Genomic DNA, 27,164 nt, shown 5'->3' with positions numbered 1-27,164 from the left:
GATAATACAGCCCAATCCGCAGAATCCTTTACAAATGCATTCTATGAGCACCTGCAGGAATGCATGGATCGTGCTATCCCAAATAAAACCAAGACTCACTCCTCCAAAAACAGGAGACCGGTCTGGTGGACCCTGGCCATAAATAAGCTATACAACAGAAGGAAGACGCTACTACATGACAGAGCAAAATCCCAAAAAGGGAAGGCATCTCTGATCAGTATTAGCACGAAACTTCGATCCCTCATAAAATCATCAAAGGCCAGCTTTGAAAGAAAAATTGCCCTAGACACTAAAGATAATCACAAGGCCTTCTTTAGTTATGACAGCCTTACTACAGGATATGTGCCCAAAGAGTGGCATACAGCAACAGTGGTCCCTCTCCATAAAGGTGGTGCCTCAACGGATCCTGGAAACTATCGCCTCATAAGCCTGACTAGTTTGGTCTGCAAAGCTATGGAAAGGATCATCATGGACCTCATAAATAAAGATATTGGGGACCTACAGACACTGGATCCTACCCAGTTCAGCTTTGTTAAGGGCAGATCCTGCCTCTTAAACCTGGTTGATTTCTTTGAAACAGTCACCAAGGCCATTGACGAGGGAAAGGTGGTCCACACAGCCTACCTGGACCTCGCAAAAGCCTTCGATACAATACCCCACACGGGCATTATAGATAAGCTCACCAGCTTAAATATAAACCCCTATGTCACTAGATGGATTGCAAACTGGCTCAAGGACAGAGCCCACATGGTTAGAATTGCTGGAGCCATGTCAGACTCCAAACCAGTTACAAGTGGTGTCCCACAAGGCTCAGTCCTGGGACCTCTCTTGTTCGGTATATATTTCTCGGAGGTACAGGCCAACACGGAAGGACTGTGGCTGACCAAGTTCGCAGATGACTGCAAACTGGGCACCATAATCGACTCTCCAGCCGACACAAGCATCCTCCAAAAGGGCCTCATAGAAACAGACAACTGGTGCCAGAGTCATGGCCTCAAGCTAAATGCCAAAAAGTGTATAGTCATCCCTTTGGCAAAAACAAAGTGCCCACAAATTACCACATAGGTGGTAATCCATTAAGTACAGAAGAAGTAATTAGGGACCTGGGACCCAAGTTGATAGCAATCTCTCATTTGACAACCACGTGGCCAAAGTGGTTAGAGAAACATTTTATATAGCCCACCTAATCATGAAGGGATTCACATCTAGATCAGGGGAGGTCATCGTGCCTCTTTACTCATCACTCATCAGGCCCATAAATGAGTACAATGCTCCTTTTGGGATGTACCTTACCAGACACCTGCAGCAACTGGAAAGACCCCAAAAGTACCTCACCAAGAGGATCAAAGGGCTCAAACAGATGCCATATGCTGCCCAGTTAAAGAAACTCCAGCTCTACTCAGTGGCATACCGCCTGTTCAGAGGCGATCTGTGCCTGACGTATAAAGCCATGTCCAACCCAGAATTAATGGACATGCTAAACCTCAGAAAATCCAAATCCCATCCAGCTACGCGCTCGAGAGACTTGAACCTCAGCACTGAAATAAATAGGACATGCTGGAGGGACAGATTCATAACCCAGAGGCTCCCTTCACTCTGGAATAAAATCCCAGTCCAGGTTAGGCAGAGTCCCTCATTGACTCTCTTCAAGAGGAATCTTGATGAGTGGATGGGAGATCGTAGGTTTACCCCGGGTATCACTTCTGTGTCACTGTTAGACAGAGGCATAGTATACTAACCTCGAAAAAGGGCATAGCAAAATAAATTTAAAATGGGTGGCGAAAGCCAAACACATTCTGGCTAGGCTTATAAATGCCCTAGGGCAGATAGCCTAGTATGAACCTATGAACCTATGAACCTATGGGCGGAAATTCCCAGATATGCGCTGAATTGTTGCATAATGGTAAAAAATATACCGAACCTACAGACATAGCCAACATCCTGGCAGACAGATTCAGCGCAAACTTCCCCCCCCCCCAAAGGAGCAAATGCCTATCCCAACTGAATGTAACCTCCCTGACATCACAGATGCACAGGTGAAAGCTGCCCTCTCCAAAGCAAAAACCACAGCATCTATGGGACCGGACGGTGTCCCAGGCTGTGTCTTACACGAGCTCCAAGAAGAACTGAACCCTCACATTAAGTCACTGTTCAAACTTAGCCTTACTACAGGATATGTACCCAAAGAATGGCGTACAGCTACAGTGGTCCCACTCCACAAAGGTGGTGCCACAACGGACCCTGGAAACTATCGCCCCATAAGCCTAACTAGTCTGGTCTGTAAAGCTATGGAGCGTATTATCATGGAACTCATAAACAAAGACATTGGGAGTCTCCAGACACTGGACCCTACCCAATTCAGCTTTGTTAAGGGCAGATCTTGCCTCTTAAACCTAATTGATTTCTTTGAAACAGTTAACAAAGCCATAGATGAGGGCAAGGTAGTCCACACAGCCTACCTGGACCTCGTAAAAGCCTTCGACACAATACCCCACTCGGGCATCATAAATAAGCTTACCAGCTTAAATATCAACCCCTATATTGCAAGATGGGTTGCAAACTGGCTCAGAGATAGAACCCACATGGTCAGAATCACAGGTGCCATGTCTGAATCCAAACCAGTTACAAGTGGCGTCCTACAGGGCTCAGTTCTGGGACCTCTCTTGTTCGGTATATACTTCTCTGAGGTTCAGGCTAACACAGGGGGATTATGGCTGACAAAGTTTGCAGATGACTGCAAACTGGGGGCCATAATCAAATCTCCAGCTGATGCAAGCATCCTCCAAAAGGGTCTCACAGAGATGGATGCTTGGTGCCAGAGCCACGGCCTCAAGCTAAATGCTAAAAAGTCAGCTGAAACTAAAATTTCCTGCAAAAACACCAATAAGTGCCTCTACCAATAAAGAAATAAACGCGATAACCAAGCTGTGTATCAATCGCGTTTTAATATAACATAAAATAATAAAGCGGACAACTCCAAACTAACAGACAAACTGATGGCAAAAAGGACAAACTGGTGGAAAAGAACAAGCAAACAAACAAGCTAGTTAAGTGCTTTCACCCAAAAAAACTGGGCTTCATCAGAACTGGCTTTCATTTATTACATCACCAAATTTAAGCTTTTTTGGCGCCAACAGGAAGTTACAAATTTAAAGTGATATAAGTACTGCATATGAAGGTATTTCATAGTCATAAACCACCTGTCAACCATACTGGTACAAAACTAATATAAATACAAATGTAAATAAATAAAACTTGTAGAATACAAAAATGTCTAAATAAAACTACTAAATGCATCTTGACTAATATTCTGATATGATATTATTACCACATATACAACGAACCTCTGGGATAAATAAAGTTGATATGAAATAAAATATATTCTGTGCCAACAATATCATAAATACGTAATTGTGTTCAGTACACACTATAACATAGAATATAACTCAAAATGTAACATATATTGAGTAATGCTGGACACAATGTAATCACACTATATTATAAAAAAGAACTGCATATACTATGCATAAAAAATTCCATAAAAATACCATAAAATACATTAAATAGTATAAATAGAACAAATAGAACAAAAATTGATAAACTGATTACTAAAAAAAATATTATTTAAAATATTTTGAAAAAACATTTAAAAAAAATTTTTTTAAAAATCTTTCAAAAAATATGTTATAAAAGTAATAATGCATATTTTTTAAGTGATAAAGACCAGATGAAATACATTTTTTTTACATAATCTCCAAAAATGGTTTTACTGAAATGTATTCATTCAGTCCTGGGGGAGTTGTGGCATCTAACACAATTTGCCACTTTGCTTCCTTATATTTCAATAATCCCTTACTATCTCCTCCTTTAGGGTCTGCCTTTATTACTTCTAAAATAAAAAAATTAAATACATGGTCAGACCCTTCCCTATTAATGTGTCTATAAAGAGCATTGTTATTATCTTTAGTCTTTGTACAGTATAAATGGTCGTATATCCTTTTCCTAAAATTTCTCTCTGTTTTTCCTATGTAAAAACCAGAGCATTTTTGACATTTACTTAGGTATACCACCATTTTACTGTTACAGTTACCTGCCTTGCTTGTAATTCTACTCCCATGTACATTATCAAGCTGTAACTGTCTTTCTTCCAAAATGAATTTACACTGGTTGCAAGACCCACATTTTCTAGTCCCATTAAACATACTCAATCCGCTAGTTTTATTACTATTGATGTTGTAATTCTTTAATTCCACTAGCTGTTTGATGTTCATCCCCATTCTATATATAAAATTGGGTCCATTACATACTATTTTGGACAAGTGAGTGTCATCAGCTAAAATGTACCAAAAATTGCTTATAATTTTCTTAATATAATCTGTGGCTAAATTAAACTGCAAAATACATGCTCTATTAAATCTTTCAGGGTTTAAGTTTATGTCTTCTACTGGAGATACATTCCCCACTTGTGAATTACACATAAACTGACTACCTAATAAAGGTTTATACCTAATATTTCTATAATGCATTATATATGTAATTACGTCTTCCAACATACTAGCAGGATATCCTCTTTGTATAAATAAGTCTTTTATATATTCCAATTCCACTTTTAACTGTTCATCCCCTGATGTCATTCAAGCTGCCCTAATGCATTGTCCTTTGAATATATTTTTCTTTAATTTTTCTGGATGGCAGCTAGTATATTCTAAATAGTTGTTGGAAAAAGTATTTTTTCTATATATAATGGAATTTAATTTCTTTTCATGATATGATATAAAAGTGTCCAGATATGGTACTCCAGTTTTATTAACCGAATGCGTACATTTCAAATATTCACGACTACTATTTAAAAAATTTAAAAAATTAAAAAATTTTTTTTACATAGGAAAAACAGATAGAAATTTTAGGAAAAGGATATACGACCATTTATACTGTATAAAGACTAAAGACTAAAGATAATAACAATGCTCTTTATAGACACATTAATAGGGAAGGGTCTGACCATGTATTTAAAATTTTTATTTTAGAAGTAATAAAGGCAGACCCTAAAGGTGGAGATAGTAAGGGATTATTGAAATATAAGGAAGCAAAGTGGCAAATTTTGTTAGATGCCACAACTCCCCCAGGACTGAATGAATACATTTCAGTAAAACCATTTTTGGAGATTATGTAAAAAAAATTTATTTCATCTAGTCTTTATCACTTAAAAAATATGCATTATTACTTTTATAACATATTTTTTGAAAGAGTTTTTTAAAAAAACATTTTTAAATGTTTTTTCAAAATATTTTAAATAATAATTTTTTTAGTAATCAGTTTATCAATTTTTGTTCTATTTGTTCTATTTATACTATTTAATGTATTTTTATGGAATTTTTTATGCATAGTATATGCAGTTCTTTTTTATAATATAGTGTGATTACATTGTGTCCAGCATTACTCAATATATGCTACATTTTGAGTTATATTCTATGTTATAGTGTGTACTGAACACAATTACGTATTTATGATATTGTTGGCACAGAATATATTTTATTTCATATCAACTTTATTTATCCCACAGATTCGTTGTATCTGTGGTAATAATATCATATCAGAATATTAGTCAGATGCATTTAGTAGTTTTATTTAGACATTTTTGTATTCTACAAGTTTTATTTATTTACATTTGTATTTATATTAGTTTTGTACCAGTATGGTTGACAGGTGGTTTATGGCTATGAAATACCTTCATATGCAGTACTTATATCACTTTAAATTTGTAACTTCCTGTTGGCGCCAAAAAAAGCTTAAATTTGGTGATGTAATAACTGAAAGCCAGTTCTGATGAAGCCCAGTTTTTTGGGGTGAAAGCACTTAACTAGCTTGTTTGTTTGCTTGTTCTTTTCCACCAGTTTGTCCTTTTTGCCATCAGTTTGTCTGTTAGTTTGGAGTTGTCCGCTTTATTATTTTATGTTATATTAAAACGCAATTGATACACAGCTTGGTTATCGTGTTTATTTCTTTATTGGTAGAGGCACTTATTGGCATTCTCGCAGGAATTTTTAAATGCTAAAAAGTGCATAGTCATCCCCTTTGGATAAAACAAGGTGCCCACAAATTACCACATAGGTGGTAATCCATTAAGTACGGAAGAAGTAATTAGAGATTTGGGGACCAACGTAGATAGTAATCTCTCCTTTGATAATCACGTTGCCAAAGTGGTTAGAAAGACCTTCTATACAGCCCACCTTATCACAAAAGGGTTCGCATCTAGATCAAGAGAGGTCATTGTGCCCCTCTACTCTTCACTCATCAGGCCCATAATTGAATACAATGCCCCTTTTGGGATGTACCTTACCCGACACCTGCAGCAACTGGAGAGACCCCAAAAGTACCTCACCAAGAGGATCATGGGCTATAAACAGATGTCCTATGCAGCTCGACTAAAGAAACTCCAGCTCTACTCAGTTGCTTACCGCCTACTCAGAGGTGATCTATGCCTGACGTTCAAAGCCATGTCAAACCCAGAATTAATGGACATGCTCCACCTCAAAAAATCTAAGTCCCTTAGAGCTACATGCTCCAGGGACCTAAACCTCAGCACAAAAATAAATAGGACATGCTGGAGGGACAGATTCATTTCCCAGAGGCTCCCCTCACTCTGGAATAGAATCCTAATTTATGTTAGACATAGCCCCTCGCTGACCCTCTTCAAGCAAAATCTGGACGCATGGATGGGAAATCGCAAATTCACCCCTGGGATCTCTTCTGTGTCCCTGCTAGACAGTGGCACAGTAAACTAATCTTAAAAGGGTACCTTCTGTGACCCACTTTACAGAGGCACAGTAGGCTAATCTAATAGGGAGGCGGAAGCCAAATACACTCTGGCTAGGCTTATAAATGCCCTAGGGCAGATAGCCTAGTATCTATCTATGAATCTATGAACCTATAGAGAAATATGTAACCCCCCTGACAAATGTTACAATGGAAAGGCACTTATTTAACACAAGGGATTAAAAGCCTGGTGAAACTTTTGCAACATATATAACTGACCTGAGTAATAAAGGTTAAAATGTGCAGATTTGGTGATTTAAGGGATGAATTGATAAAGGACAGACTTGTGTGTGGCATAAAAGATGATGCTGTGAGAAAGATTTTGCTTTGTGACAGTGTTTTAACTTTGAATAAGGCCTTTGAGATTTGTCAGATATATGAGCTCACAGAAAATCACACAAATATGCTTACAAATGAAAATAGCTCTAGAAGGCACAGTGATAAAGCTCATGTTGATAGTATGCAGCACGTTATTAAGAGAAACAGGCCCAAGCATGTGGCAGCAACTGTAACCCCTGCAGCACTCACTGGTAAACCCTAGAACTTTCTAGCACATTCCAGATTCACACAGTCTCAGTGAAGCATAAGAGTCAGCAAACTCAAAGCATGGGCTACAACCTAGTTTCATTTCCAACTGTCGTAAATGTGGTGGAAGCCATGAATCTGAAAGGGAAAAGTGTTTAGCTTTTGGTCAACAATGCCATAAATGTAATAAATGGAATCATTCAAAAGATTCTGTAAATCAAAAAGCCCTTTCATTAAAAGGGACATAAGGTCACTGGTGAAATCTGCTAAGGCTAACTTCAAGTCCAGATTGGCCACATCCACCGAGGACAATCACAAGGCCTTCTTCACATATGTCTGCAATCTCAAAGGCAACACCCAAATCTGCTCTGAACTGGACTGGTGGTCAATAACACCACATACACAAATAGGGTTGCCACCTTCCTTCACGGCTAAAACCGGAGCAAAGCCGCGCCCCTCGCGTCACCAGTAACCCCGCCCACCCCAACCCCCTCTCCCGCCAACATACCTCCTATTTTGTGATGTCACAACAGCATCACTCAATGGAGCTCTCTTTTTTCGTTCGAACGCCTGCTTTTGGCTGATTTGCTATGCTTTTCTGTAAAAAGCATAGTAAATCAACCGATTCTAAACTCCGATAGTCTGTTTCCTTTTTGAAACAGAATACCGGACTACCGGAGAATCAGTTTGATTTCCTGATAGTCCGGAAAAAAAACAGAGGGTTGGCAAGCCTATACACAAATGCCATAGATATAGCCAACCTGCTGGCAGAGAGGTTCAGTGAAAACTTCACCCCCCCCATCCCTCCATCAGTAAACCAGGACATTGCCAGCACCTGCAACCCTCCCCTCATCACTAGGTAGCAGGTCTTTAATGCCCTCTCAAAGGCAAAAAATACAGTTTCCATGAGACCTGATTACATCACTGGCTGTATCCTACATGAACTCAGACATGAGCTCTCAGCTCCATTAGACACCTTATTCAACCAAAGCCTGAGCACCAGCTTCATCCCAGCTGAATGTAGGACAGCCACTGTCATCCCTCTACTCAAAGGTGGAACTTCCACTGACCCAGGAAATTATAGGCCCATCAGCCTAACTAGCCTGATCTGCAAGGCCATGGAATGCATTATCATGGACTTTATAAACAAGGATATTGGCAACCTCCAAATGCTTGACCCCACACAGTTTGATTTTGTCAAAGGGAGATCATGCCTGTTAAACTTTGTCGACTTATTTGAAACAGTCACCAAGGCCATAGACAAGGGGAAGATGATGCACACTGCCTACCTTGACCTAGCCAAAGCCTTTGACACTATTCCCCACTCAGGCATAATAGATAAACTCTCCCAGATAGGCATCAACCTTTATGTTACCAGATGGGTAGCTAACTAGCTCACTGATAGAACACACTCAGTCAAAGTAGGGGAAGCCATCTCTGGTAGTAGACCTGTAACAAGTGGTGTACCCCAAAGATCCATCTTGGGGCCTCTGCTGTTTGGGATATATTTTTCTGAGGTACAAGCCAAAACCAGCAGTCTGTGGCTGACCAAGTTTGCAGATGACTGCAAGCTGGTTTCTGTCTTAAATTCCCCTAGTGAAGTGAACATCCTCCAAGAAGCCTTAACAAAACTAATGACTGGTGCTAGAAGCATGGCCTCAAACTGAATGCCAAGAAATGCTTCATTATCCCCTTTGGGGAAAATGTCATCCCCACTAATTATCACTTTAATAACAATGTACTAAGCATGCAATCAGTCATGAGGGACTTGGGCACCCAGGTTGATAGCACCCTGACTTTTGACCACCAAGTTGCCTCCGTTGTATGGTAGGCTTTCTACATGGCCCACCTCATAAATAAGGGTACTTCATCCAGGAACAAGGTCATAACATCCCTGTACTCCTCCCTTATCAGACCCATTATCGAGTACAATGCCTCCTTCGGCAGGTACCTTGCCAAGCACATGCAGCAGTTGGAGAGACCACAGAGGTTCCTGACCAGGAAGATCTAGGGTCTCAAACACCTATCCTATACAAATAGGCTAAAAGCCCTGTTCCTCTACTCATTCTCATACAGACTCCTCAGAGGTCACATGTGTCTGGGATACAAGGCCATTTCAGACCCAGCCTTGATGGAGTTGCTGCATATCCGTAAGACAAACTCCACTTGTGCAACGCGCACGCAAGGCCTTAACCTGGTCTGTGACATTAATAAAACTTGTTAGCAGGATAGATTTGTGTCACAAAAACTCCCCCATCTGTGAAATAGACTCCCTCTCCATGTCAAGCAGAGTGCCTCTCTAGCCCTCTTTAAGAGGAACCTGGACGACTGGATGGGAAACAGAAAATATACCCCTGGGACCCCACCTGTGTCCCTGCTGGACAGGGGAAACAGGTGCTGACTTTGAGGGAACATAGGCAAAATTCTTGGCTAGACTTATAAGGGCCTATGGGCCAATAGCCTAGTATCATCCTATGAATCTATAAATAAGTTGATCAGTTAGAGTGTGGAAATTCTACTCTTTATGTTGATGCTGTGTCAGTGCTCCATGAAACGGTCAGTGCAGTAGATTTAACGGCAAAGAATGAAGTATTTTGCACTGTTCAGATAAATGGCAAACCATAGAGCTCAAAGTTGACATAGGTTCCAAGTGCAATGTTATGTCTGCAGGAACATTTGCTAGAATGTGTAAAGGTGAAGGGCTTGATTTGGTAAGGTGTGCAAAACTTGTTGCTTATGGAGATGAAGGAATTAACACTGAAGGCTCAGTAGTGCTTTCATGTTACTCTGCTAGAAGAAGCTACGACTTATTATTTTATGTGGTCAAGTGGCACATCCAGTTATTATTAGGGCTCAGAGACAGTTTGAAAATGGGACTTCTTTCATTTACTAAGGAAGTCCACCAAGTTAGCTTAAAAGACCACTACTTTAATTTTGCCCAGTGCATTTTTTTTTCCTATGCTGATCTTTTCCAAGACAAATTAGGCAAACTTCCAGTTGTGTACTCCATGAAGTTAGACCCAGAGGTCAGTCCAGTTATCAGGCTAGCTTGAAAAGTTCCAGTAGCCATGCAGGACAGAGTCAAAGCTGAGTTAGATAAAATGGTGTGACAAGGTGTGATTTGTCCAGTAGAAACTCCAACTGAATGGGTATCTTCCATGGTGGTAGCTCATAAGAAAAGCTCATATGGGATCAGAATATGTACTGACCCATGAGATTTGAACAAAGCGCTAAAAAGACCTCATCATTCAATGTGCACAGTCAAAGAAGTAACAGCTTTGATGCCAAATGACACTATTTTTTCTGTCTTAGATGCAAAGAGTTAATTTTGGCAAATACAGCTTGACAAAAAATCATCATTGCTCACTACTTTTAGTATTCTGTTTGGCAGGCACGGATTTCTGAGAATGCCATTTGGAATAAATTCTGCAAGTGAAATCTTTCAGTGTGCAATTGAGCAAATTCTTTCTGGGTATCCTTGTGCTATCATAGTAGACGACATACTAGTACGTGGTCGTGATGAAGCAGAACATTACAGAAACTTCAGAAAAGTTCTAGAAAGGGCACATCAAGTGAATCTTAAAACTGAAGCCACACAAATGCAAATTCCTGCTACAAGAAGTTACTTATGTTGGTCATTTATTTACAAGTACAGGCTTATGACTGACTTAAACCTTCAAAGCAAACAGCCATTCTCGAGATGCCAGCTCCAGACAAAGATCAAGTGCTGCAGCATTTTCTTGGCAAGGTAAACTACCTAGGCAAGTTCATTCCAGATTTGAGCCACCTTTCAGCACCAGTCAGACAGCTGACATGTAAAGATGTATCCTGGTCTGGGTTAGAGCAACACCAAAGAACATCTGATGTCCTGAAACAGAGACTTGCTAGTCCACCAACTCTCAGATATTATGATGTTCACAAATAAGTTACATTTTCCTGTGATGCTTCAGAATATGGTCTTGGTGCACTTACTCTTCAAGAGGATCAACCTGTTGCCTCTGCATTGAGAAATTTTCCCCAAACTGAGATGCAGTGTGCCCAGATTGAGAAAGAGCTTTTGACAAGTGTGCTTGCATGTTCGAAGTTCCATTATTATGTTTATGGTAGACCTATTCAGATCAAAATGGACCACCAACCATTAGTCACTATCTTGAGAAAGCCAATATATTCAACTCCAGCCAGACTGCACTGTATGATGCTGAGATTGCAAAAGTACAATTTCAATCTTGTCTGCAAGAAAGGCAAACTTCTTTATCTTGCTGATACATTATCCATATCTCCCAGAAACGTCACAGAACAGCATAAGAATGAGAACCTTGATTTTGAAGTCATGGAAGTGAGAAATATTTCTTCCACACATCTTGATGAGCTAAGAGGTCACACAGCCACAGATCCAATTTTACAGAAGCTCAACCACTTTATCAATCAAGGATGGTCTTCAAAGCAATCTAATGTACCTCAAGAAGTGCAACCATATTTTCCATACAGAGATGAGATTTTTGTCTGACAAAGGTATCATAACAAAAGGTCCAAAAGTAATTGTTCCAAAGTCCTTGCAACCAGAGTACATTACTATCTTGCATCGTGGTCACCTAGGAACTGAATCTACCAAAAGAAGGGTGAGAGAACTAGTATTTTGGCCTTCTATGTAACAAGACATTAAGAGAGTACTTTTATCTTGTTCAGTGTGTAATAGTACAAAGCCACATCAACAGAAGGAATCACTTCAGCCTAACCAGATTCCGGAGCTACCTTGGTCAAATGTAGCTACTGATATCTTTAAGTGGAATGGTCAACATTATTTGGTGTTAGTAGACTCTTACTCTAATTGGTTTGAGATTAACTTACTTCCCAACCTAGCATCCAGTACAGTCATTACTAATATGAAGTGTCATTTTGCTGTTCTTGGTAGTCCACACAAAGTTTTCCCTGACAATGGCATGCAGTTTACAAGCCAACAGTTTAAAAGATTTACTGAAGAACGGGACTTTACTCATGTCACAAGTAGTCCAGAGTGCCCCCAGTCAAATAGTTTGGTGGAACGCGCAGTTCAAAGTGCATAACAGTTACTTGAGAAGTCAAAACGAGATAATAGTTATGTTTTCCTGAATCTCTTGAATCTCAGAAATGCTCCTCATGATAAACGTCTTGGTTCACCTGCTCAGAGACTTCTGTCAAGACAAATCAGAACCATATTATCAATCAGTAGTCAATTCTTGGTTCCATGTGTCAAGAACAACAGATCAATGAAAGCCAATCTGTTGAAGAAGCGCCTATCCCAGAAGTCCTACTATGATAAGACCAGTAAACCTCTCAATCTATTATGAGAAGGAGAAGTGGTAAGGATGCAAACGTCCAAAGGTCATGATCGGACTGGTTTTGTGAAGAATATTGGTCCAGAGCTGAGATCGTATATTGTTGAATCAGAAGGAACAACTTTTAGGTGGAATCAGAAGCATTTGAGACCGGTGTCTGAGCCTATACCACAGCACATAGCCTGTGAAAAAGACTCTTTATCTCAGAGTGAGTTGTCCGATGTTCCAATTCCAGAAGAAGTTCCAGAGGACATTCCTGTTCCTATGATGAATCCAGAAGTTCCTGATATGAGTTGTGCACCGCACACTGTTTCTGTTGCTAAATTTGGTCCCAACTGTTATGTTACAAGATATGGTCGAAGCTCTAAGCCTTGCAGCAGATATTAAGCAACTTGGACATGAGCATTATGTTTTGTTTCCAGTGTGTATATAGTAATGCATGTCTATCTCTGATATTAACAAATGTTAAATAAATAAATGAAATTAAATATTGTTTTGTATAAAGGGCGATGTTTTTAAGAGGGAGGATGTAGATCAATATGTGTATATACTTTTAAGAAGCTATCCAAGGACTTGCACAAGTGTATAAATACTGAGCACGTGAGCCTGACTGCCATTTTGTAGTTAGCTGTTGAGATGTAAGGATGTATGTTTGTAAGCTCTGTCTTTTAACTAGTTTGTTCATATTTAAAGATGCTGCTACCCATCCTTATGTGTTTTTATGTATTAAAGCATCTGAATAAAGCCCCACGCCTTCTTGTTTTATGTATTAGAGACAAGCGAGTGACAGAAACCATCCAGGCTAGTAATTGTACCACATATGGTTTACAGTGACCCTGCCTAGACTTACATGAGGGTGCACGCACTGACCACTGCATGCATACACCATAGGTACATTGGGTGTTCAGACTAAGAGGACTAGCAACATTTAAGTGCTGAATAATTGGTAGCATGCATTTGTGTGTCATTTCTTACATGTATTGTGTATTCACAGCACAGCACTGCTAAGGAGGCATGTGTACAGGCTCAGGCAGGACAACAGGCTGAGGGCAGCACCCATATAGGGTCTGAAGATAATCACACACACGCGCACACACACACACACACACACACACACACACACACACACACACACACACACACACACACACACACACAAAACTAAATCACAGTCCTAGGGCAAATTGACAGTGTGTGTCTTGCTCCCGTGTGGTCCTACACCCATTTTCAAAGGTGACACAGTGCTCTCCCCCATACTACTGTCCTAGGTGATGCACAGAATGGGAAGGTTACCATGTCTGTCAAGATGGGCTCTCCTGTGACAGACAGCACTGTTACTTCTACCTCTAGGCCTCTGGCAGAAGATCAGCACATGCTGTATCTAATATGCAGATATCCGCAGTACAATGGGCAACCAGTGGTTCAAGGAGTCAGTGACTGTCTCAGCTGGCCTAAGATATGCAGATAGTTCTAGGTAATCAACAATCTGCAGCTATGTATGCTGACTTGGAGATGATTAGCATGGTGCATGGCCTCTGGGAGGATATTGTGAAGCATTGCCAAAACATTTGGGAGACAACAGAGTCCAGAGATGATGCCATGATTGGAATCATGACATCTATGGTGGCACAAGATATATTTATAGTTACTACCATGTGAATACTAGCAACTGATACTACCAGTACCCTGCATTCAAGTATTCTCCATAGTTGATTAAGTGTTCATATCCATGATAGCTGACCAGGATGACCATCACATGGAACATTGTCTGCATCTGGCATAGTCAACACATTCACTATATGTCACTCCACACTGAGGGGCAGTCCCACCAGAAAAAACACCGGAGTCTGAGATTTATCTAGTGTGCGCACCCCATAGTGGTCTTGCTCTAGCAGTTTTGTCACACCTGTGTCCCATAAATCATTCAACCCAACTATTTTTTCTCATTATTTTGTTGTTGCTGTTGTTGTTGCATATTTGTCCCACTGACGTTTGTGAGAAAAGCAGAATCATCATCGTTAGTTTATTTGTGTTAGGATGATGTAATCAACCTGTAGATAGTTTTGGACCCAGTAAGTGAATATACTCGAGTTTCTTCCTTCCAACCCGAATCACTCATTTGTGTCTCACAAGGTAAGAGCCAACCCATTCATTCCCAGACTCTAAAAAGAGCCCTACAGGCTGTTCATTACATGGTCTCAATGCGAGCTTATATTCCCATTTGTTCCCAGATGATGTTTGAGCTAGATGCAGAAGGTAGTTTACCCTCCATTTAGTGGCAGGCCCCTTCATAAAAACTCCCTTCAGCAGCTGGTGACATTGCTTATCCTACTAGACTGGAGGAGTACATGCATACACTTGGGAATGCTTTCCCTATTAGACAACACCTGCCACTCTAAGCCATTAGCTGCTACATGCACTCCCTCGGTCCTCCAGATGGAGTCAGTGGTGCATTTGGTCCAGTCTCTTTCCTCCCCTCAGAATAAGTGAACCAGTAATGGCTGCTCAGTTCCACCCACCCCTGTCTTGCTCTTTCCAGTGCCAGAGCACACTACTGAACTTGGGTCAGCTGGGCTGTAGTCAGGGCTTTCTTTATCTGTCTTTGACACAGGGCTGAGGCTAACCTCTAACCTTTTTTGATATTCTATTTTTTACTATATATACTTTTTTATTCCACCCCATGGCATTGGGGATTGGTATGTACTAAACCTGAATATGTCGTACTCTGGGTTTTAGAAATGAGTTATGTCATGAGTGATGAAGCCATGAGTCAGGAAATGAGTTTCCATACCACAGATTACAAGATATTTCAGTTATTATACCACAGATCCCCTTATATTCATTTTCAAAATGTTTTCTATATAGCTTTTTAATGCCTACACTATTGCACCCCACTCATTGGAATGGAATTTTTTTTTTTTTTTATTGTTTAAGGGTCATGTCTTACATCAAAGAGCTGGAACGTCATGACTAGCATTAATGAAGGATCTGCAGCTCAGTATGTTAGGCACATTTATTCTGTGTGTCTATGTGTTTTACGGGTATAGTTTTTCTTTTATTTTTAATGACTTTTCACATGGGGTAGGTTCATTTAAGGTTTAGGTCGTGTGGGGGTTGATTGGGCTTGGAATGCAGCAGTGTTATTGGCAGTATGCCCAGGGTTTCATGAGTAACTTTGGGAGATCGCTTCAACAATTTGCATTCAGAAGAAGAGCTTATGTTTATATGTTGTTTTTATTTTTGCCATTGTATTTATTTGGGAGGGTATAGCATATATTAGTGTTAAGGCGTCATTATTACTATTACTATTATTACTATTATTATTATTATTATTATTATTATTATTATTATTTTGTTGTTTTGATGGAGCTTTCTTTGATTTCTTTAAAAAAGTAACTGAGTATGTAGAATTAGATTGTGGCTAGTTTGTTTGTTTTGGGGATTTTAGGGTTTTTAGACATAATATTTAGCACAAAAATATGTTTATTAGTTTATTTATGTATTCGTTTTTTAAATATATGCATATTTGTTAACATAAGTGTGGCATGCATAAGTGTAAGCTGCATAATTAATGTATTTTTGGGCGGTATTGGTATATATATATATGTGTGATCAAGTTGTCTTATTTTTGCTTACTTTTGAGCTTGGTGTGCTGTGGTTTATGGTTTAGTGTGTTTTTTTATGGTTTTGTATGATATGCTTTTATTGGGGTATTGTGTTATATGTGTTGATCTGTATTTTATTTTTGTTTAAATGTGTTTCATGTTTTTGGGTAGCTTTTGAGTATTAATTTATTATTTTTTATACGTGGGCATAGTTTTGACTATTGGTGGTATCATTGTGGTTTGTTTTGATTTTATCTCATAGTTTAGCTTTTTTATTACAAAATTGTGCATTTTGGGGATATGCATGCCATGCTTTGTGTTACCTTTTATGTTGCAGATGAGCTTCCTGTATTGTGTGTATTTTGTGGATATATTTATTTTATTTCTGCTTGTGGAAGATGTTCTGTTTACATTATTGATTCATAGTGCAGTATGTACAGTTAATAGTTCAGTGTATTAGGTGCAGCAGTTTCTTTCAGTAGTTGAGGCTTTCAATTTATAGATTAATTTAGTTTACTTTTAGACTTCTTTTGTTAGGCTGTTAAAAATGAAAATGTTATACTGACTTTGTCTTTGTCATTAGTTCAGTATATAATTTATTTCTCAGTCTGGAGAGTATAGACATCTGTGCCATTTCTGAGACGTGGTTTAAAGCCACAGAGTGAACTCCAGCAGTGGAAGGCTTCAGTGCCTTCCACACATTTAGGCCATCAGCTGCAGAAACAGGGACTAAAGGTGGAGGTGTCTCAATCTAGATTATCAACAAGTATACCTCAAGGTTGGTTAAACAGGATGACGCCCTGAAGTTCATCCACATGTAAATCATCATGGATAAAGTTGCTTGTCAAATCCTAGCAAGCTATATGTCTCCATCTGTGCCCCAGGAACCCCATAACTTGTAGCTCATTCTCATCCTTTAATTGTCCTAAAGTATATGATAAAAGAGTTTTTGGAAATAGCAGTAATGAATGGGTAATTTATTTGGTAAATTGTACCTGTCCTGCCTTTTATGTTGGGCAAACTTCTCGCCCATTCAAACTTAAAATATCAGAACATATGAGTGACATCAAATGTCATAGAAATACAAATGCTTTATATAAACATCAGGTATTACATCCTTCTGCTAGGTTTAGATTTACAGTTATAGATAGAATATATAAACAAACACTTCTTCACCAAACTTACATTCCGTTTTGGATTATAAAGAAAAAATGGATTATCACATTAGGTGGCCTATTTTCTCCAGGACTCAGTGAAGAATTGTGATTGGATAACTGTGTGGTGCACTATTTGATTGCAATGTGTGTGTGTGTGTGTGTGTGTGTGTGTGTGTGTGTGTGTGTGTATACATATATATGTATATATATATATATATATATATATATATATATGTATATATATATATATATTTATATATATATATATTTATATATATATATATATATATATATATATATATATATATATATATATATACTGATTGTAACATTAATTGTTATATAGCACTGATGAAGGCTTTATGCTGAAACTGGTATGCTTTATCACCCTTTGGGTGTTGTTTTTTTTTTTGTATATTCATACATGGGTATACATGCCCATATATTTTTTGCATTAAAAGTTATTTTGGTGGAATCTAGTGCTGGCCTATTTGTTTTTTTTTTTTTTGTCTTGTTTTTTTTTTGGATTTACAGACTTCAACTACCCCTCTATAGATTGGGAAACAGGCACTGCCTCCAACTTGAAAGCACAATGTTTCATGTACTTTATTAAAACAAATACCATTGGCCAGGCAGTGCACACTCCAACCAGAGGTTCAAACACACTTGACCTAGTACTCACCAGTATATGGGACAGTACTACCCCCCCCCCCCCACATTCTCACTGGTGAAGTTGGATCACAATGCTTTCTCCTTCAAAATAAGAATAAACATGGAAAACCCAGCAAAACCTGTAATAGTTAGGAACTATTTAAAAGCAAACTGCATCCAATTAAGTGACAGTTTATCAAAATTCAATGCCTCTCCAAACCCAGAGTTCACAGCAACCTATGAGGAATTGTTCACAGACACCCTGTACAACCATGACTGCTGTACCTACCAGAAGCAAGCCCAAAACAAAACCCAAAAACAAACCATACTGTTGGAATCCTAACCTTAACAGGGTATATAATAAAAGGAAAAAAGTCATGACCAAAATCAGAAAGAGCAACTCCCATTATGACAAGAGCTTACCAATTAAACTAAATAGGAAACTAAAAAGACTAATTAAATGCAACAAGGCCAATTACAAGGTCAAGATAGCCTTTCAGGCTAAAGACAACCACAAGACTTTCTACAGCTATGTCCAAAATCTTAAAGGTAACAGCAGTGTGCTGAACTGGTGATAAATGGTACCACCTTCACTGAGCAGGGTGATATGGAAAATCTGCTGGATGTCTAATTCATCTGTAACTTCACCCCCCCACTCTCCCCCTGCCTTCCTCCATGAATTTCCTACTAACATTAACCCCGCCAACTATTAGCAAGCAGCAGGTCATGGCAGCACTTGCTAAGGCTAAAAACACAGCCTCAATGGGCCCTGACAATATCCCAGGTTGCTTCCGAAATACCTTGAAACATCACCTGTCAAGACCACTTGAGTCACTTTTCAACTACAGCCTCAAAACAGACTACATACCAAGTGAATGGAAGACTGTAGTGGTTGCCCCACTTCACAAGGGTGGACCATCAACCAACCCCAAAAATTACAGTCCCATAAGTCTGACTAGTCTAATATGCAAGAGCCATGGAATGAATTATCATGGAAATTACCAACAAAGACATTACTAACCTACAGACACTGACCCATCAAAGATTGGTTTTGCCAAAGGAGCAGTTATCTCTACTTAATCAGGTGGACTTCTTCAAGATGGTCACCAAGGCAGTGGATGGGGGGAAAATCAAATGGTGCACACCTCTTACACAGACCTGGCTAAGGCTCTTAATACAATAACACACTCAGGTATTGTTGACAAACACACCAAACTGGGCATAAATTCCTACATAACTCAATGGAGTACACCTGGCTCACAGACAGGATCCAGGAAGTCAGGATTGGTAAGACCACCTCCACCAAGCTACCAGTCTCCAGCGGTGTACCTCAGGGCTCAGTGCCTGGCTAACTTCTGTTTGGCATCTACTTCTTTAGAGGTCAAGGCTAATGTCAAGGGTCACTGGTTTACCATGCATGCAGACTACTGCAAATTGGGAGCTATCATAGCTTTCCCCACATGACACAAACATCCTGCAAGAGGGTGTAGCACAGACAAATTACTGGTGCCAAAGCCATGTATAAATACTCAATGCCAAGAAATGCATTATAGTGCCTTTTGTGAAAAAGTCCACCCAGGATAATTACTCTATCAATAATACACCCCTAAGAGTTGATCCAGTATTTAGGGATCTGGGAACATATGTATGTAGACATTAATCTGACCTTTGACCAACATGTATTCAAGGTAGTAAGGAAATCATTCTGTGTTACCCACCTTATAAGTAAAGGTATGGCATCCAGGTCCAAGGAAGCTATAATACCTCTTTAATCATCTCTTATGAGGCCCATCATTGAGTACAATGCCTCTTTTGTCATATACCTGACTAGGCATATGCAGCAGTCAAAACGCTGACTGAGGTTCATCACCAAGAGAATCCAGGGTATTAACACATTGTCCTATACAGATTGTCTTCAAGGCCTATCTCTATACTCAGTCTCCTCCTGGTTACTGACAGGCGATCTATGCCTGGTATATAAGGCATTCTCAGACCCAGCCCTGATGGACTTTTTGCACATCCACAAAATGAATAGCACCAGAAACACTAGATTCAAGGATTTAAATTTTGCTTGCAAAATAAATAGAACATGCTGGTGAGACAGATATGTGTCGCAAAGTATCCCCACACTTTGGAAAGGTCTTCTCATTCATGTGAAGCAGAGTCTGTCCTATCCATAACTCTATTCAAATGTAACTTTGACCATCAGATGGGAAATTGAAAATTCACTCCCAGTCTGGCTCCATGTCTTTGATAGTCAGAGGCCGACAGTAAATATTTCCTAACCAACGTACCTCCCAATAAATCTTTAGCAACCTCCTAACTAACATACCCCTCCAAATAGACCCTCATGTTACATGCAAATGTATTTGGGGTGGGTTTTGCAGCTAGGCTTATAAAGGCCCTTGTAGTTGTTAGCCTATTATATAACTATGAACCTATGAATGTGGAATTGCTTTGCTTAATTCAAGTGATTCAGAGATTCAGAGACAAGGGCTGTGGTTGTGTAAAATGTGATGTTTAGCTGCAATGAAGAAGACCTCATTATTGGCTAATGTGCACATCTCTGAATCACCTATAATTGCCACCAGTGCTAAAAAACAATGACCACTGGTATAGGACTGGCACGGGCACTTCCAGCTTATTCATTTTCCCACACACCTTCAGATATTCACACACACACACACACACACACACACACACACACACACACACAAACACAGTCATTTCCAAATAGACGTAGACTTATAGTCAAAATGATGCACACAACCTCATGCAAACACACTCACAGATACGCTCATTCATGCAGGCGCACGCATGCACGCACACACACACACACACACACACACACACACACACACACAGATATATATATCTATATAAATAAAAATGTAAATGTTCGTTTGTTCAAAATCTTAAATCTCCGAAAGTTCTTCACTGATTGCTTTGAAATTTTCACACAATGTTGCATTCGAATATGCGCGTGTTTTTATATACCTACTATTATATAGATGTCACACGTTGCATTCAAATACGAGCATGTTTTTATATACCTACTATGGATTCTATATATTTGTACACAAATATGCAATTTTATATGTTTCTGTTATAACTTTCTTACTTCTTTTTTAGTGCAATCGATCTGCTTTAGTTCATCCAAATAATGCCTCACAGAAGATCAAACTTAGGTCATCGTACTCGCGCAGCAGAAGCAGTGCGACGAGTAATTGCAAATCAAACTGAGGAAGAACGGGCATCAGTGAACGAGTGAAACAGACAAAGAATGGCTCAAATACGTGCCGAGGAAGCAGCAGAGCGACGTGCAGCCAGACTTGAGGATGCACTGTTGCGAGCACGGCGATCGTGTTCTGCAGCTTCAAATCTGCTTCGTTCTCCTCGATCGACACCAGCGGACCAAATAAATGCTTGCCTGAAATACTCTACTTTGTGGCGACACATAAATACGTTAAAATTAACTACAAATATGCGTGTCCAGCTGCAAAACGATTGATCAGCTGAGATATTCTCACATCAATTGCTGGAAATTGTGAACGGAAAGGTGCCGGTTAATCTGACCTCAGGACGAATTTCATTGCCTCATAACTTCTGCAATTTAGTGACGTCAAAAGAAGAACTGGTTGAAAAAGTATTTCCCAATATTCAAACCAATTATAAGAATCACGAGTGGCTGACTGAACGAGCTATTCTTGCGGCCAAGAACAAAGATGTCTACGAACTTAACAATATTATTCAGTCTAAACAGCCTATACTCTATCTGAAAAGCTCAGTACTTGCTCCTAAAGCATTTTTTACACAGGTAAAGCACTCTTAAACAAAAGAAAGTACTTCAGTCACCTAAATTCTGTTGAGTACCCATTTCCCTATAGGTCCTTTCTGACTCAGTTACACAGCAATCTTTTTCACTATTTCTAGCATGTCGAAGGGTCAGTTGCTGGCATCCTCTCCTGTTCAGCTGGTGAATCTGGGTATCTTGAGGGAATGTTACAATTGCCTCATGTACACAGACAGCCCTCTCCTCCTCCCAACAAATACAAATATATGCAAGAGATGCAACTATATAGCCAAACTGGAGGCTGAGCTCTCTCAATTCAGTACTGGCAAGACCAGTCAGGAGGAGAAGGTAACCACGCACACCACAAACCCACACATAGAACTATCACAACTGCAAACCAAACACATAAACACACAAAAACATACTCGGAGGCGCTGATTAAAAATCTACCAAAACAACAGAGGCCTCCAAAGCAGACACCCAAGCAACCACCACCTCAAGACATAGCACATGCAACACATAGTTCACAAAGTCAGTGTGCTAAACAGTCACAGCCCTTAAGGCCAAACAACATGCCAGACACACTTGTAATAGGTGACTCCATAGTCAGACACACTGATGTCCCGCTCACCAGACTGAACAAGGAAAAGGTCACAGTAAGCTGCCTGTCGGGAGCTAGAATCCGCCACATAACACAAGCACTCAGGTCACTCCACAGCAAGTACAAATATGACTCAGTCATTGTACATGCCGGTGTGAATGACCTGAGACATACCTCCCTGGACTACATGAAAAGAGACATAGAGGAGCTCTCTGATTATGTAGCCCAGGCCGGTATGACCCTGACCCTGAGCAGCATCTTACCCTCACCAAGTATGATGCCACAGTACAAAGACAAAATGATCAGTTTTAACAATTTGCTTAATTACTGGTGTCATTCTAAGGGGATCCAATGTCTGTCTGCTTGGGATGACATGCTTGACAAGCCACGCTGCCAAGGGATGGCTTGCACCTGTCACCCTGGGCTTCGGATATTGGCCAAGGCTCTTGCCACCCCATAGTGCCTTTTTAGGCAAGGCTCAAATGACAAACCTACCTCCCTAGAAAACACAAGTGGAAAAAACTAAGGGTAATGCTGCTCAATGCCAGAAGTCTAAACCTCAAGATGCATGCCCTCGAAGCCCTCCTCAGTATGGAGAACATCGATGTCTGTGCAGTGACTGAAACCTGGTTCAAGGCTCCTGAGAGCACCCCAGCACTATCAGGTTTTACCTCATATCATGCTTTCCGGCCCAAAACTTGGACCAAACCACAAAAGGAGGGAGTATCCATTTTCATCAAAGATACCCACACCTCCAGGTTAGTGGCAACGCACGAAGCATCGGAGACTATCCAGGTGCAACTAACCATAGGCAAAACTGCCTTACAGTTTGTAGCATGCTACAGACCACCCTCTCAAACTCAGGAACCCCACACAGCCTTCCTGAAGACACTGGAGAGTATGAATGTCTCTCCAAATACCATCATTTTGGGAGACTTCAACTACCCAAACATAGACTGGGAACATTACTCAAGCCCCAACACCCTAGCCCAAAGGTTCCTAGAATTCATAAACTCAAATGCAATGGAACAACTAGTCACCATTCCCACAAGAGGAGACAATATACTAGACCTGATCATCACAAACATGGGGACAAAATGCTCCACACGGAAGTATATCCCTCTTTGGTAAGATCAGACCATAAATTAATCTCACTGGAAATCCAAATTCCGGCCCCCCCACCCCTGCACAAAAGACCACAGTGAAGAACTTCTCAAAAGCAAACTTCACACTTCTTAACACTGAAGTGGTATCCTTCAAGGCCCCTGGGCCAGTGGAAACCACAACCCACACTGCTGAATCCTTTGCAAATGCCTTCTATGGGCACCTTCAAGAATGCATGGATCATGCAATCCCAAATAAAACCAAGACCCATTCCCCCAAAGGCAGGCGCCCGGTCTGGTGGACCCCAGCCATAAACAAACTTTACAACAGGAGGAGGAAGCTACTACATGACAGAGCAAAATCCCTAAAAGGGAAGGCATCTCTGATCAGTACTAGCAAAAAACTACGATCACTCATAAAATCATCCAAGGTCAACTTTGAGAGAAAAATCGCAAAAGACACAAAAGACAATCACAAGGCCTTCTTTAGCTATGTTAGAAACCTGGGTGGAAACTCCCAGATATGCTCAGAGTTAGTCCAAAATGACACAAAATACACTGAACTCACTGACATTGCCAACATTCTGGCAGACAGGTTCAGTGCAAATTTCTCCTCCCCCCCCCAAAAGGAGAAATATCTATCCCAGCAGAGTGTAGCCTCCCTAACATCTCAGATGCCCAGGTGAGAGCCGCCCTCTCTAAAACTAAAAACACAGCATCAATGGGACGGATGATGTCCCGGGCTGTGTGCTACATGAACTCCAAGAGGAACTAAACCCACACATAAGGCTGCTGTTTAATCTTAGCCTTACTACAGGATACATACCCAAAGAGTGGCGACGGCAACAGTGGTCCCACTTCACAAAGGCGGTGCTTCTACAGACCCTGAAATTACCGCCCCATAAGCTTGACGAGCCTGGTCTGCAAAGCTATGGAGAGGATCATTATGGAACTCATAAACAAAGACATTGGGGACCTACAGACATTGGATCCTACCCAATTTGGCTTTGTCAAGGGCAGATCCTGCCTTTTGAACTTGGTCGACTTTTTTGAAACAGTCACTAAGGCCATTGATGAGGGTAAGGCAGTTCACACAGCCTACCTTGACCTTGCAAAAGCCTTTGACACAATACCCCACTCGGGCATCATAGACAAACTCACCAGCTTAAATGTAAACCCATATGTCACAAGATGGGTTGCAAACTGGCTCAAGGACAGAACCCACAGGGTCAGAGTTGCTGGAGCTATGTCAGACTCTAAGCCAGTCACAAGCGGTGTCCCACAGGGCTCAGTCCTGGGACCCCTCTTGTTTGGCATTTTATTTTTCCGAGGTACAGGCAAACATAGGAGGATTGTGGCTGACAAAGTTCGCAGATGACTGCAAACTGGGCACCATAATTGATACTCCAGCGGACACAAACATCCTTCAGAGAGGCCTCATAGAAATGGATAATTGGTGCCAGAGCCATGGCCTTAAGCTGAACGCCAAAAAATGTATAGTCATACCCTTTGGGAAAAACACGGTACCGACAAATTACCACATAGGTGGTAATCCATTAAGTACGGAAGAGGTAATCAGGGACCTAGGGACCCAGGTTGACAGTAACCTCTCATTTGACACTCACATTGCCAAAGTGGTTAGGAAGACCTTCTATATTGCCCACCTTATCATGAAGGGTTTCACATCTAGATCAAGAGAGGTCATTGTGCCCCTGTACTCTTCTCTTATCAGGCCAATGATTGAGTACAATGCCCCATTTGGGATGTATCTCACCCGACACCTGCAGCAGTTGGAAAGACCCCAAAAGTTCCTCACCAAGAGGATAAAGTGTCTTAAACATATGTCATATGCTGCCCGACTGAAAAAACTCCAGCTCTATTCAGTCGCATACCGCCTACTCAGAGGTGATCTGTGCCTGAAGGACAAGGCCATGTCCAATCCGGAATTAATGGACATGCTCCACCTCAAAAAATCCAAATCCATCAGAGCCACGAGAACAAGAGACTTAAACCTCAACACAGAAATAAATAGGACGTGCTGGAGGGACAGATTCATAACCCAGAGGCTCCCTACACTCTGGAACAGAATCCCAGTCCATGTTTGGCAGAGCCCCTTACTTACTCTATTCAAGAGAAATCTCGACGAGTGGATGGGAGATCGTAGGTTTACCCCGGGGTTCATCTCTGTGTCACTACTAGACAGAGGCACAGTAAACTAAACCCTAAAAGGGCGTAGTATTCTCATCCTAAGGGGTGGTGAAAGCCACACACACTCTGGCTAGGCTTATAAATGCCCTAGGGCAGATAGCCTAGTACGAACCTATGAACCTATGAACCTATTCAAAGCGAGGCAGTCACATACAAGTCCGTCGACACTGTTGTGGAAGCAGATGAAGCGGTTAATTATCCAACAGAATTTTTGAATTCACTCGATCTGCCAGGGATGCCACCGCATGTACTGCAATTGAAAATCGGCGTGCAAATTATCATGTTGCGAAATATAAATCAGCCAAAGCTTTGCAATGGCACGCGGCTTGCAGTAAAAAAATTAATGAGCAATGTCATAGAAGCAACAATCTTGACAGGACCTTTAAAGGTGATGTCCTCATTCCTCACATTCCTATGATTCCAACGGATATGCCATTTCAGTTTAAGAGATTGCAATTCCCAATTCGATTGGCATTTGCAATCACCATCAACAAAGCTCAGGGCCAATCTTTAGAATTGTGTGGTTTAGATCTACACACAGATTGCTTCTCACATGGACAATTATATGTTGCGTGTTCTAGAGTCGGCAAACCAGACAATCTCTATATCTGCACAGACAATGGAACAACAAAAAAATATCGTATGCCCACAAGCATTGTGAAATTAAACATATTAGAAACGTGCGCTTTCTCTTTTCTTTCTTTTCCATTTAACCTGACTGAGCCACAGCAACGCGTGGCCAGGTACAGCTAGTATATATAATAAATATATATAAATAGATAGATAGATATAGATATATAGATATATAGATACAGATATATAGATATCTATATAGATATAGATATATGGATCTACTTCATTATATCCTCTGTTGGCAAAACATGGAACACACTTCCTGCTGAGCTAACAGCAGAGCCCTCATTATCTCCCAGTTCAAAAAAATCTTATACAATTCTTTAAAACACGATGGCTATGTCCTTGCTTTACCCCTGACTAACTCCCACCCCCCTCAACTGTGCACCTGTTTGAGGACTTCTTGCCTCTAAGTGACTATATCTTAGTTATTTGGTTAATAATCCAGTACCCATGTATTAAATTGTGGAACCAATGTGATGTTATATCTATGTAAGTCTGTATGGTTTTGTATAAAAATGTGTATATATATATGATATATAGTAATTAGTATATGTAGTATATATATATATATATATATATATATATATATATATATATATATATCTATATATATATATATATATATATATATATATATATATATATATATCATGAAGCTTTTCTCCCCGGGCCTCCGCTGAAAATGGACATGTATCCAGCCAGACTATCCCGGTCAACAAATGTAAAATAAATAAATAAATATCGAGTTACCAGA

The sequence above is a fragment of the Protopterus annectens genome, chromosome 10.part0, assembly GCF_019279795.1.
Source record: "Protopterus annectens isolate FY-2018-M chromosome 10.part0, PAN1.0, whole genome shotgun sequence".
Classification (NCBI taxonomy): domain Eukaryota; kingdom Metazoa; phylum Chordata; order Ceratodontiformes; family Protopteridae; genus Protopterus; species Protopterus annectens.
This window is presented reverse-complemented; position numbering follows the sequence as displayed.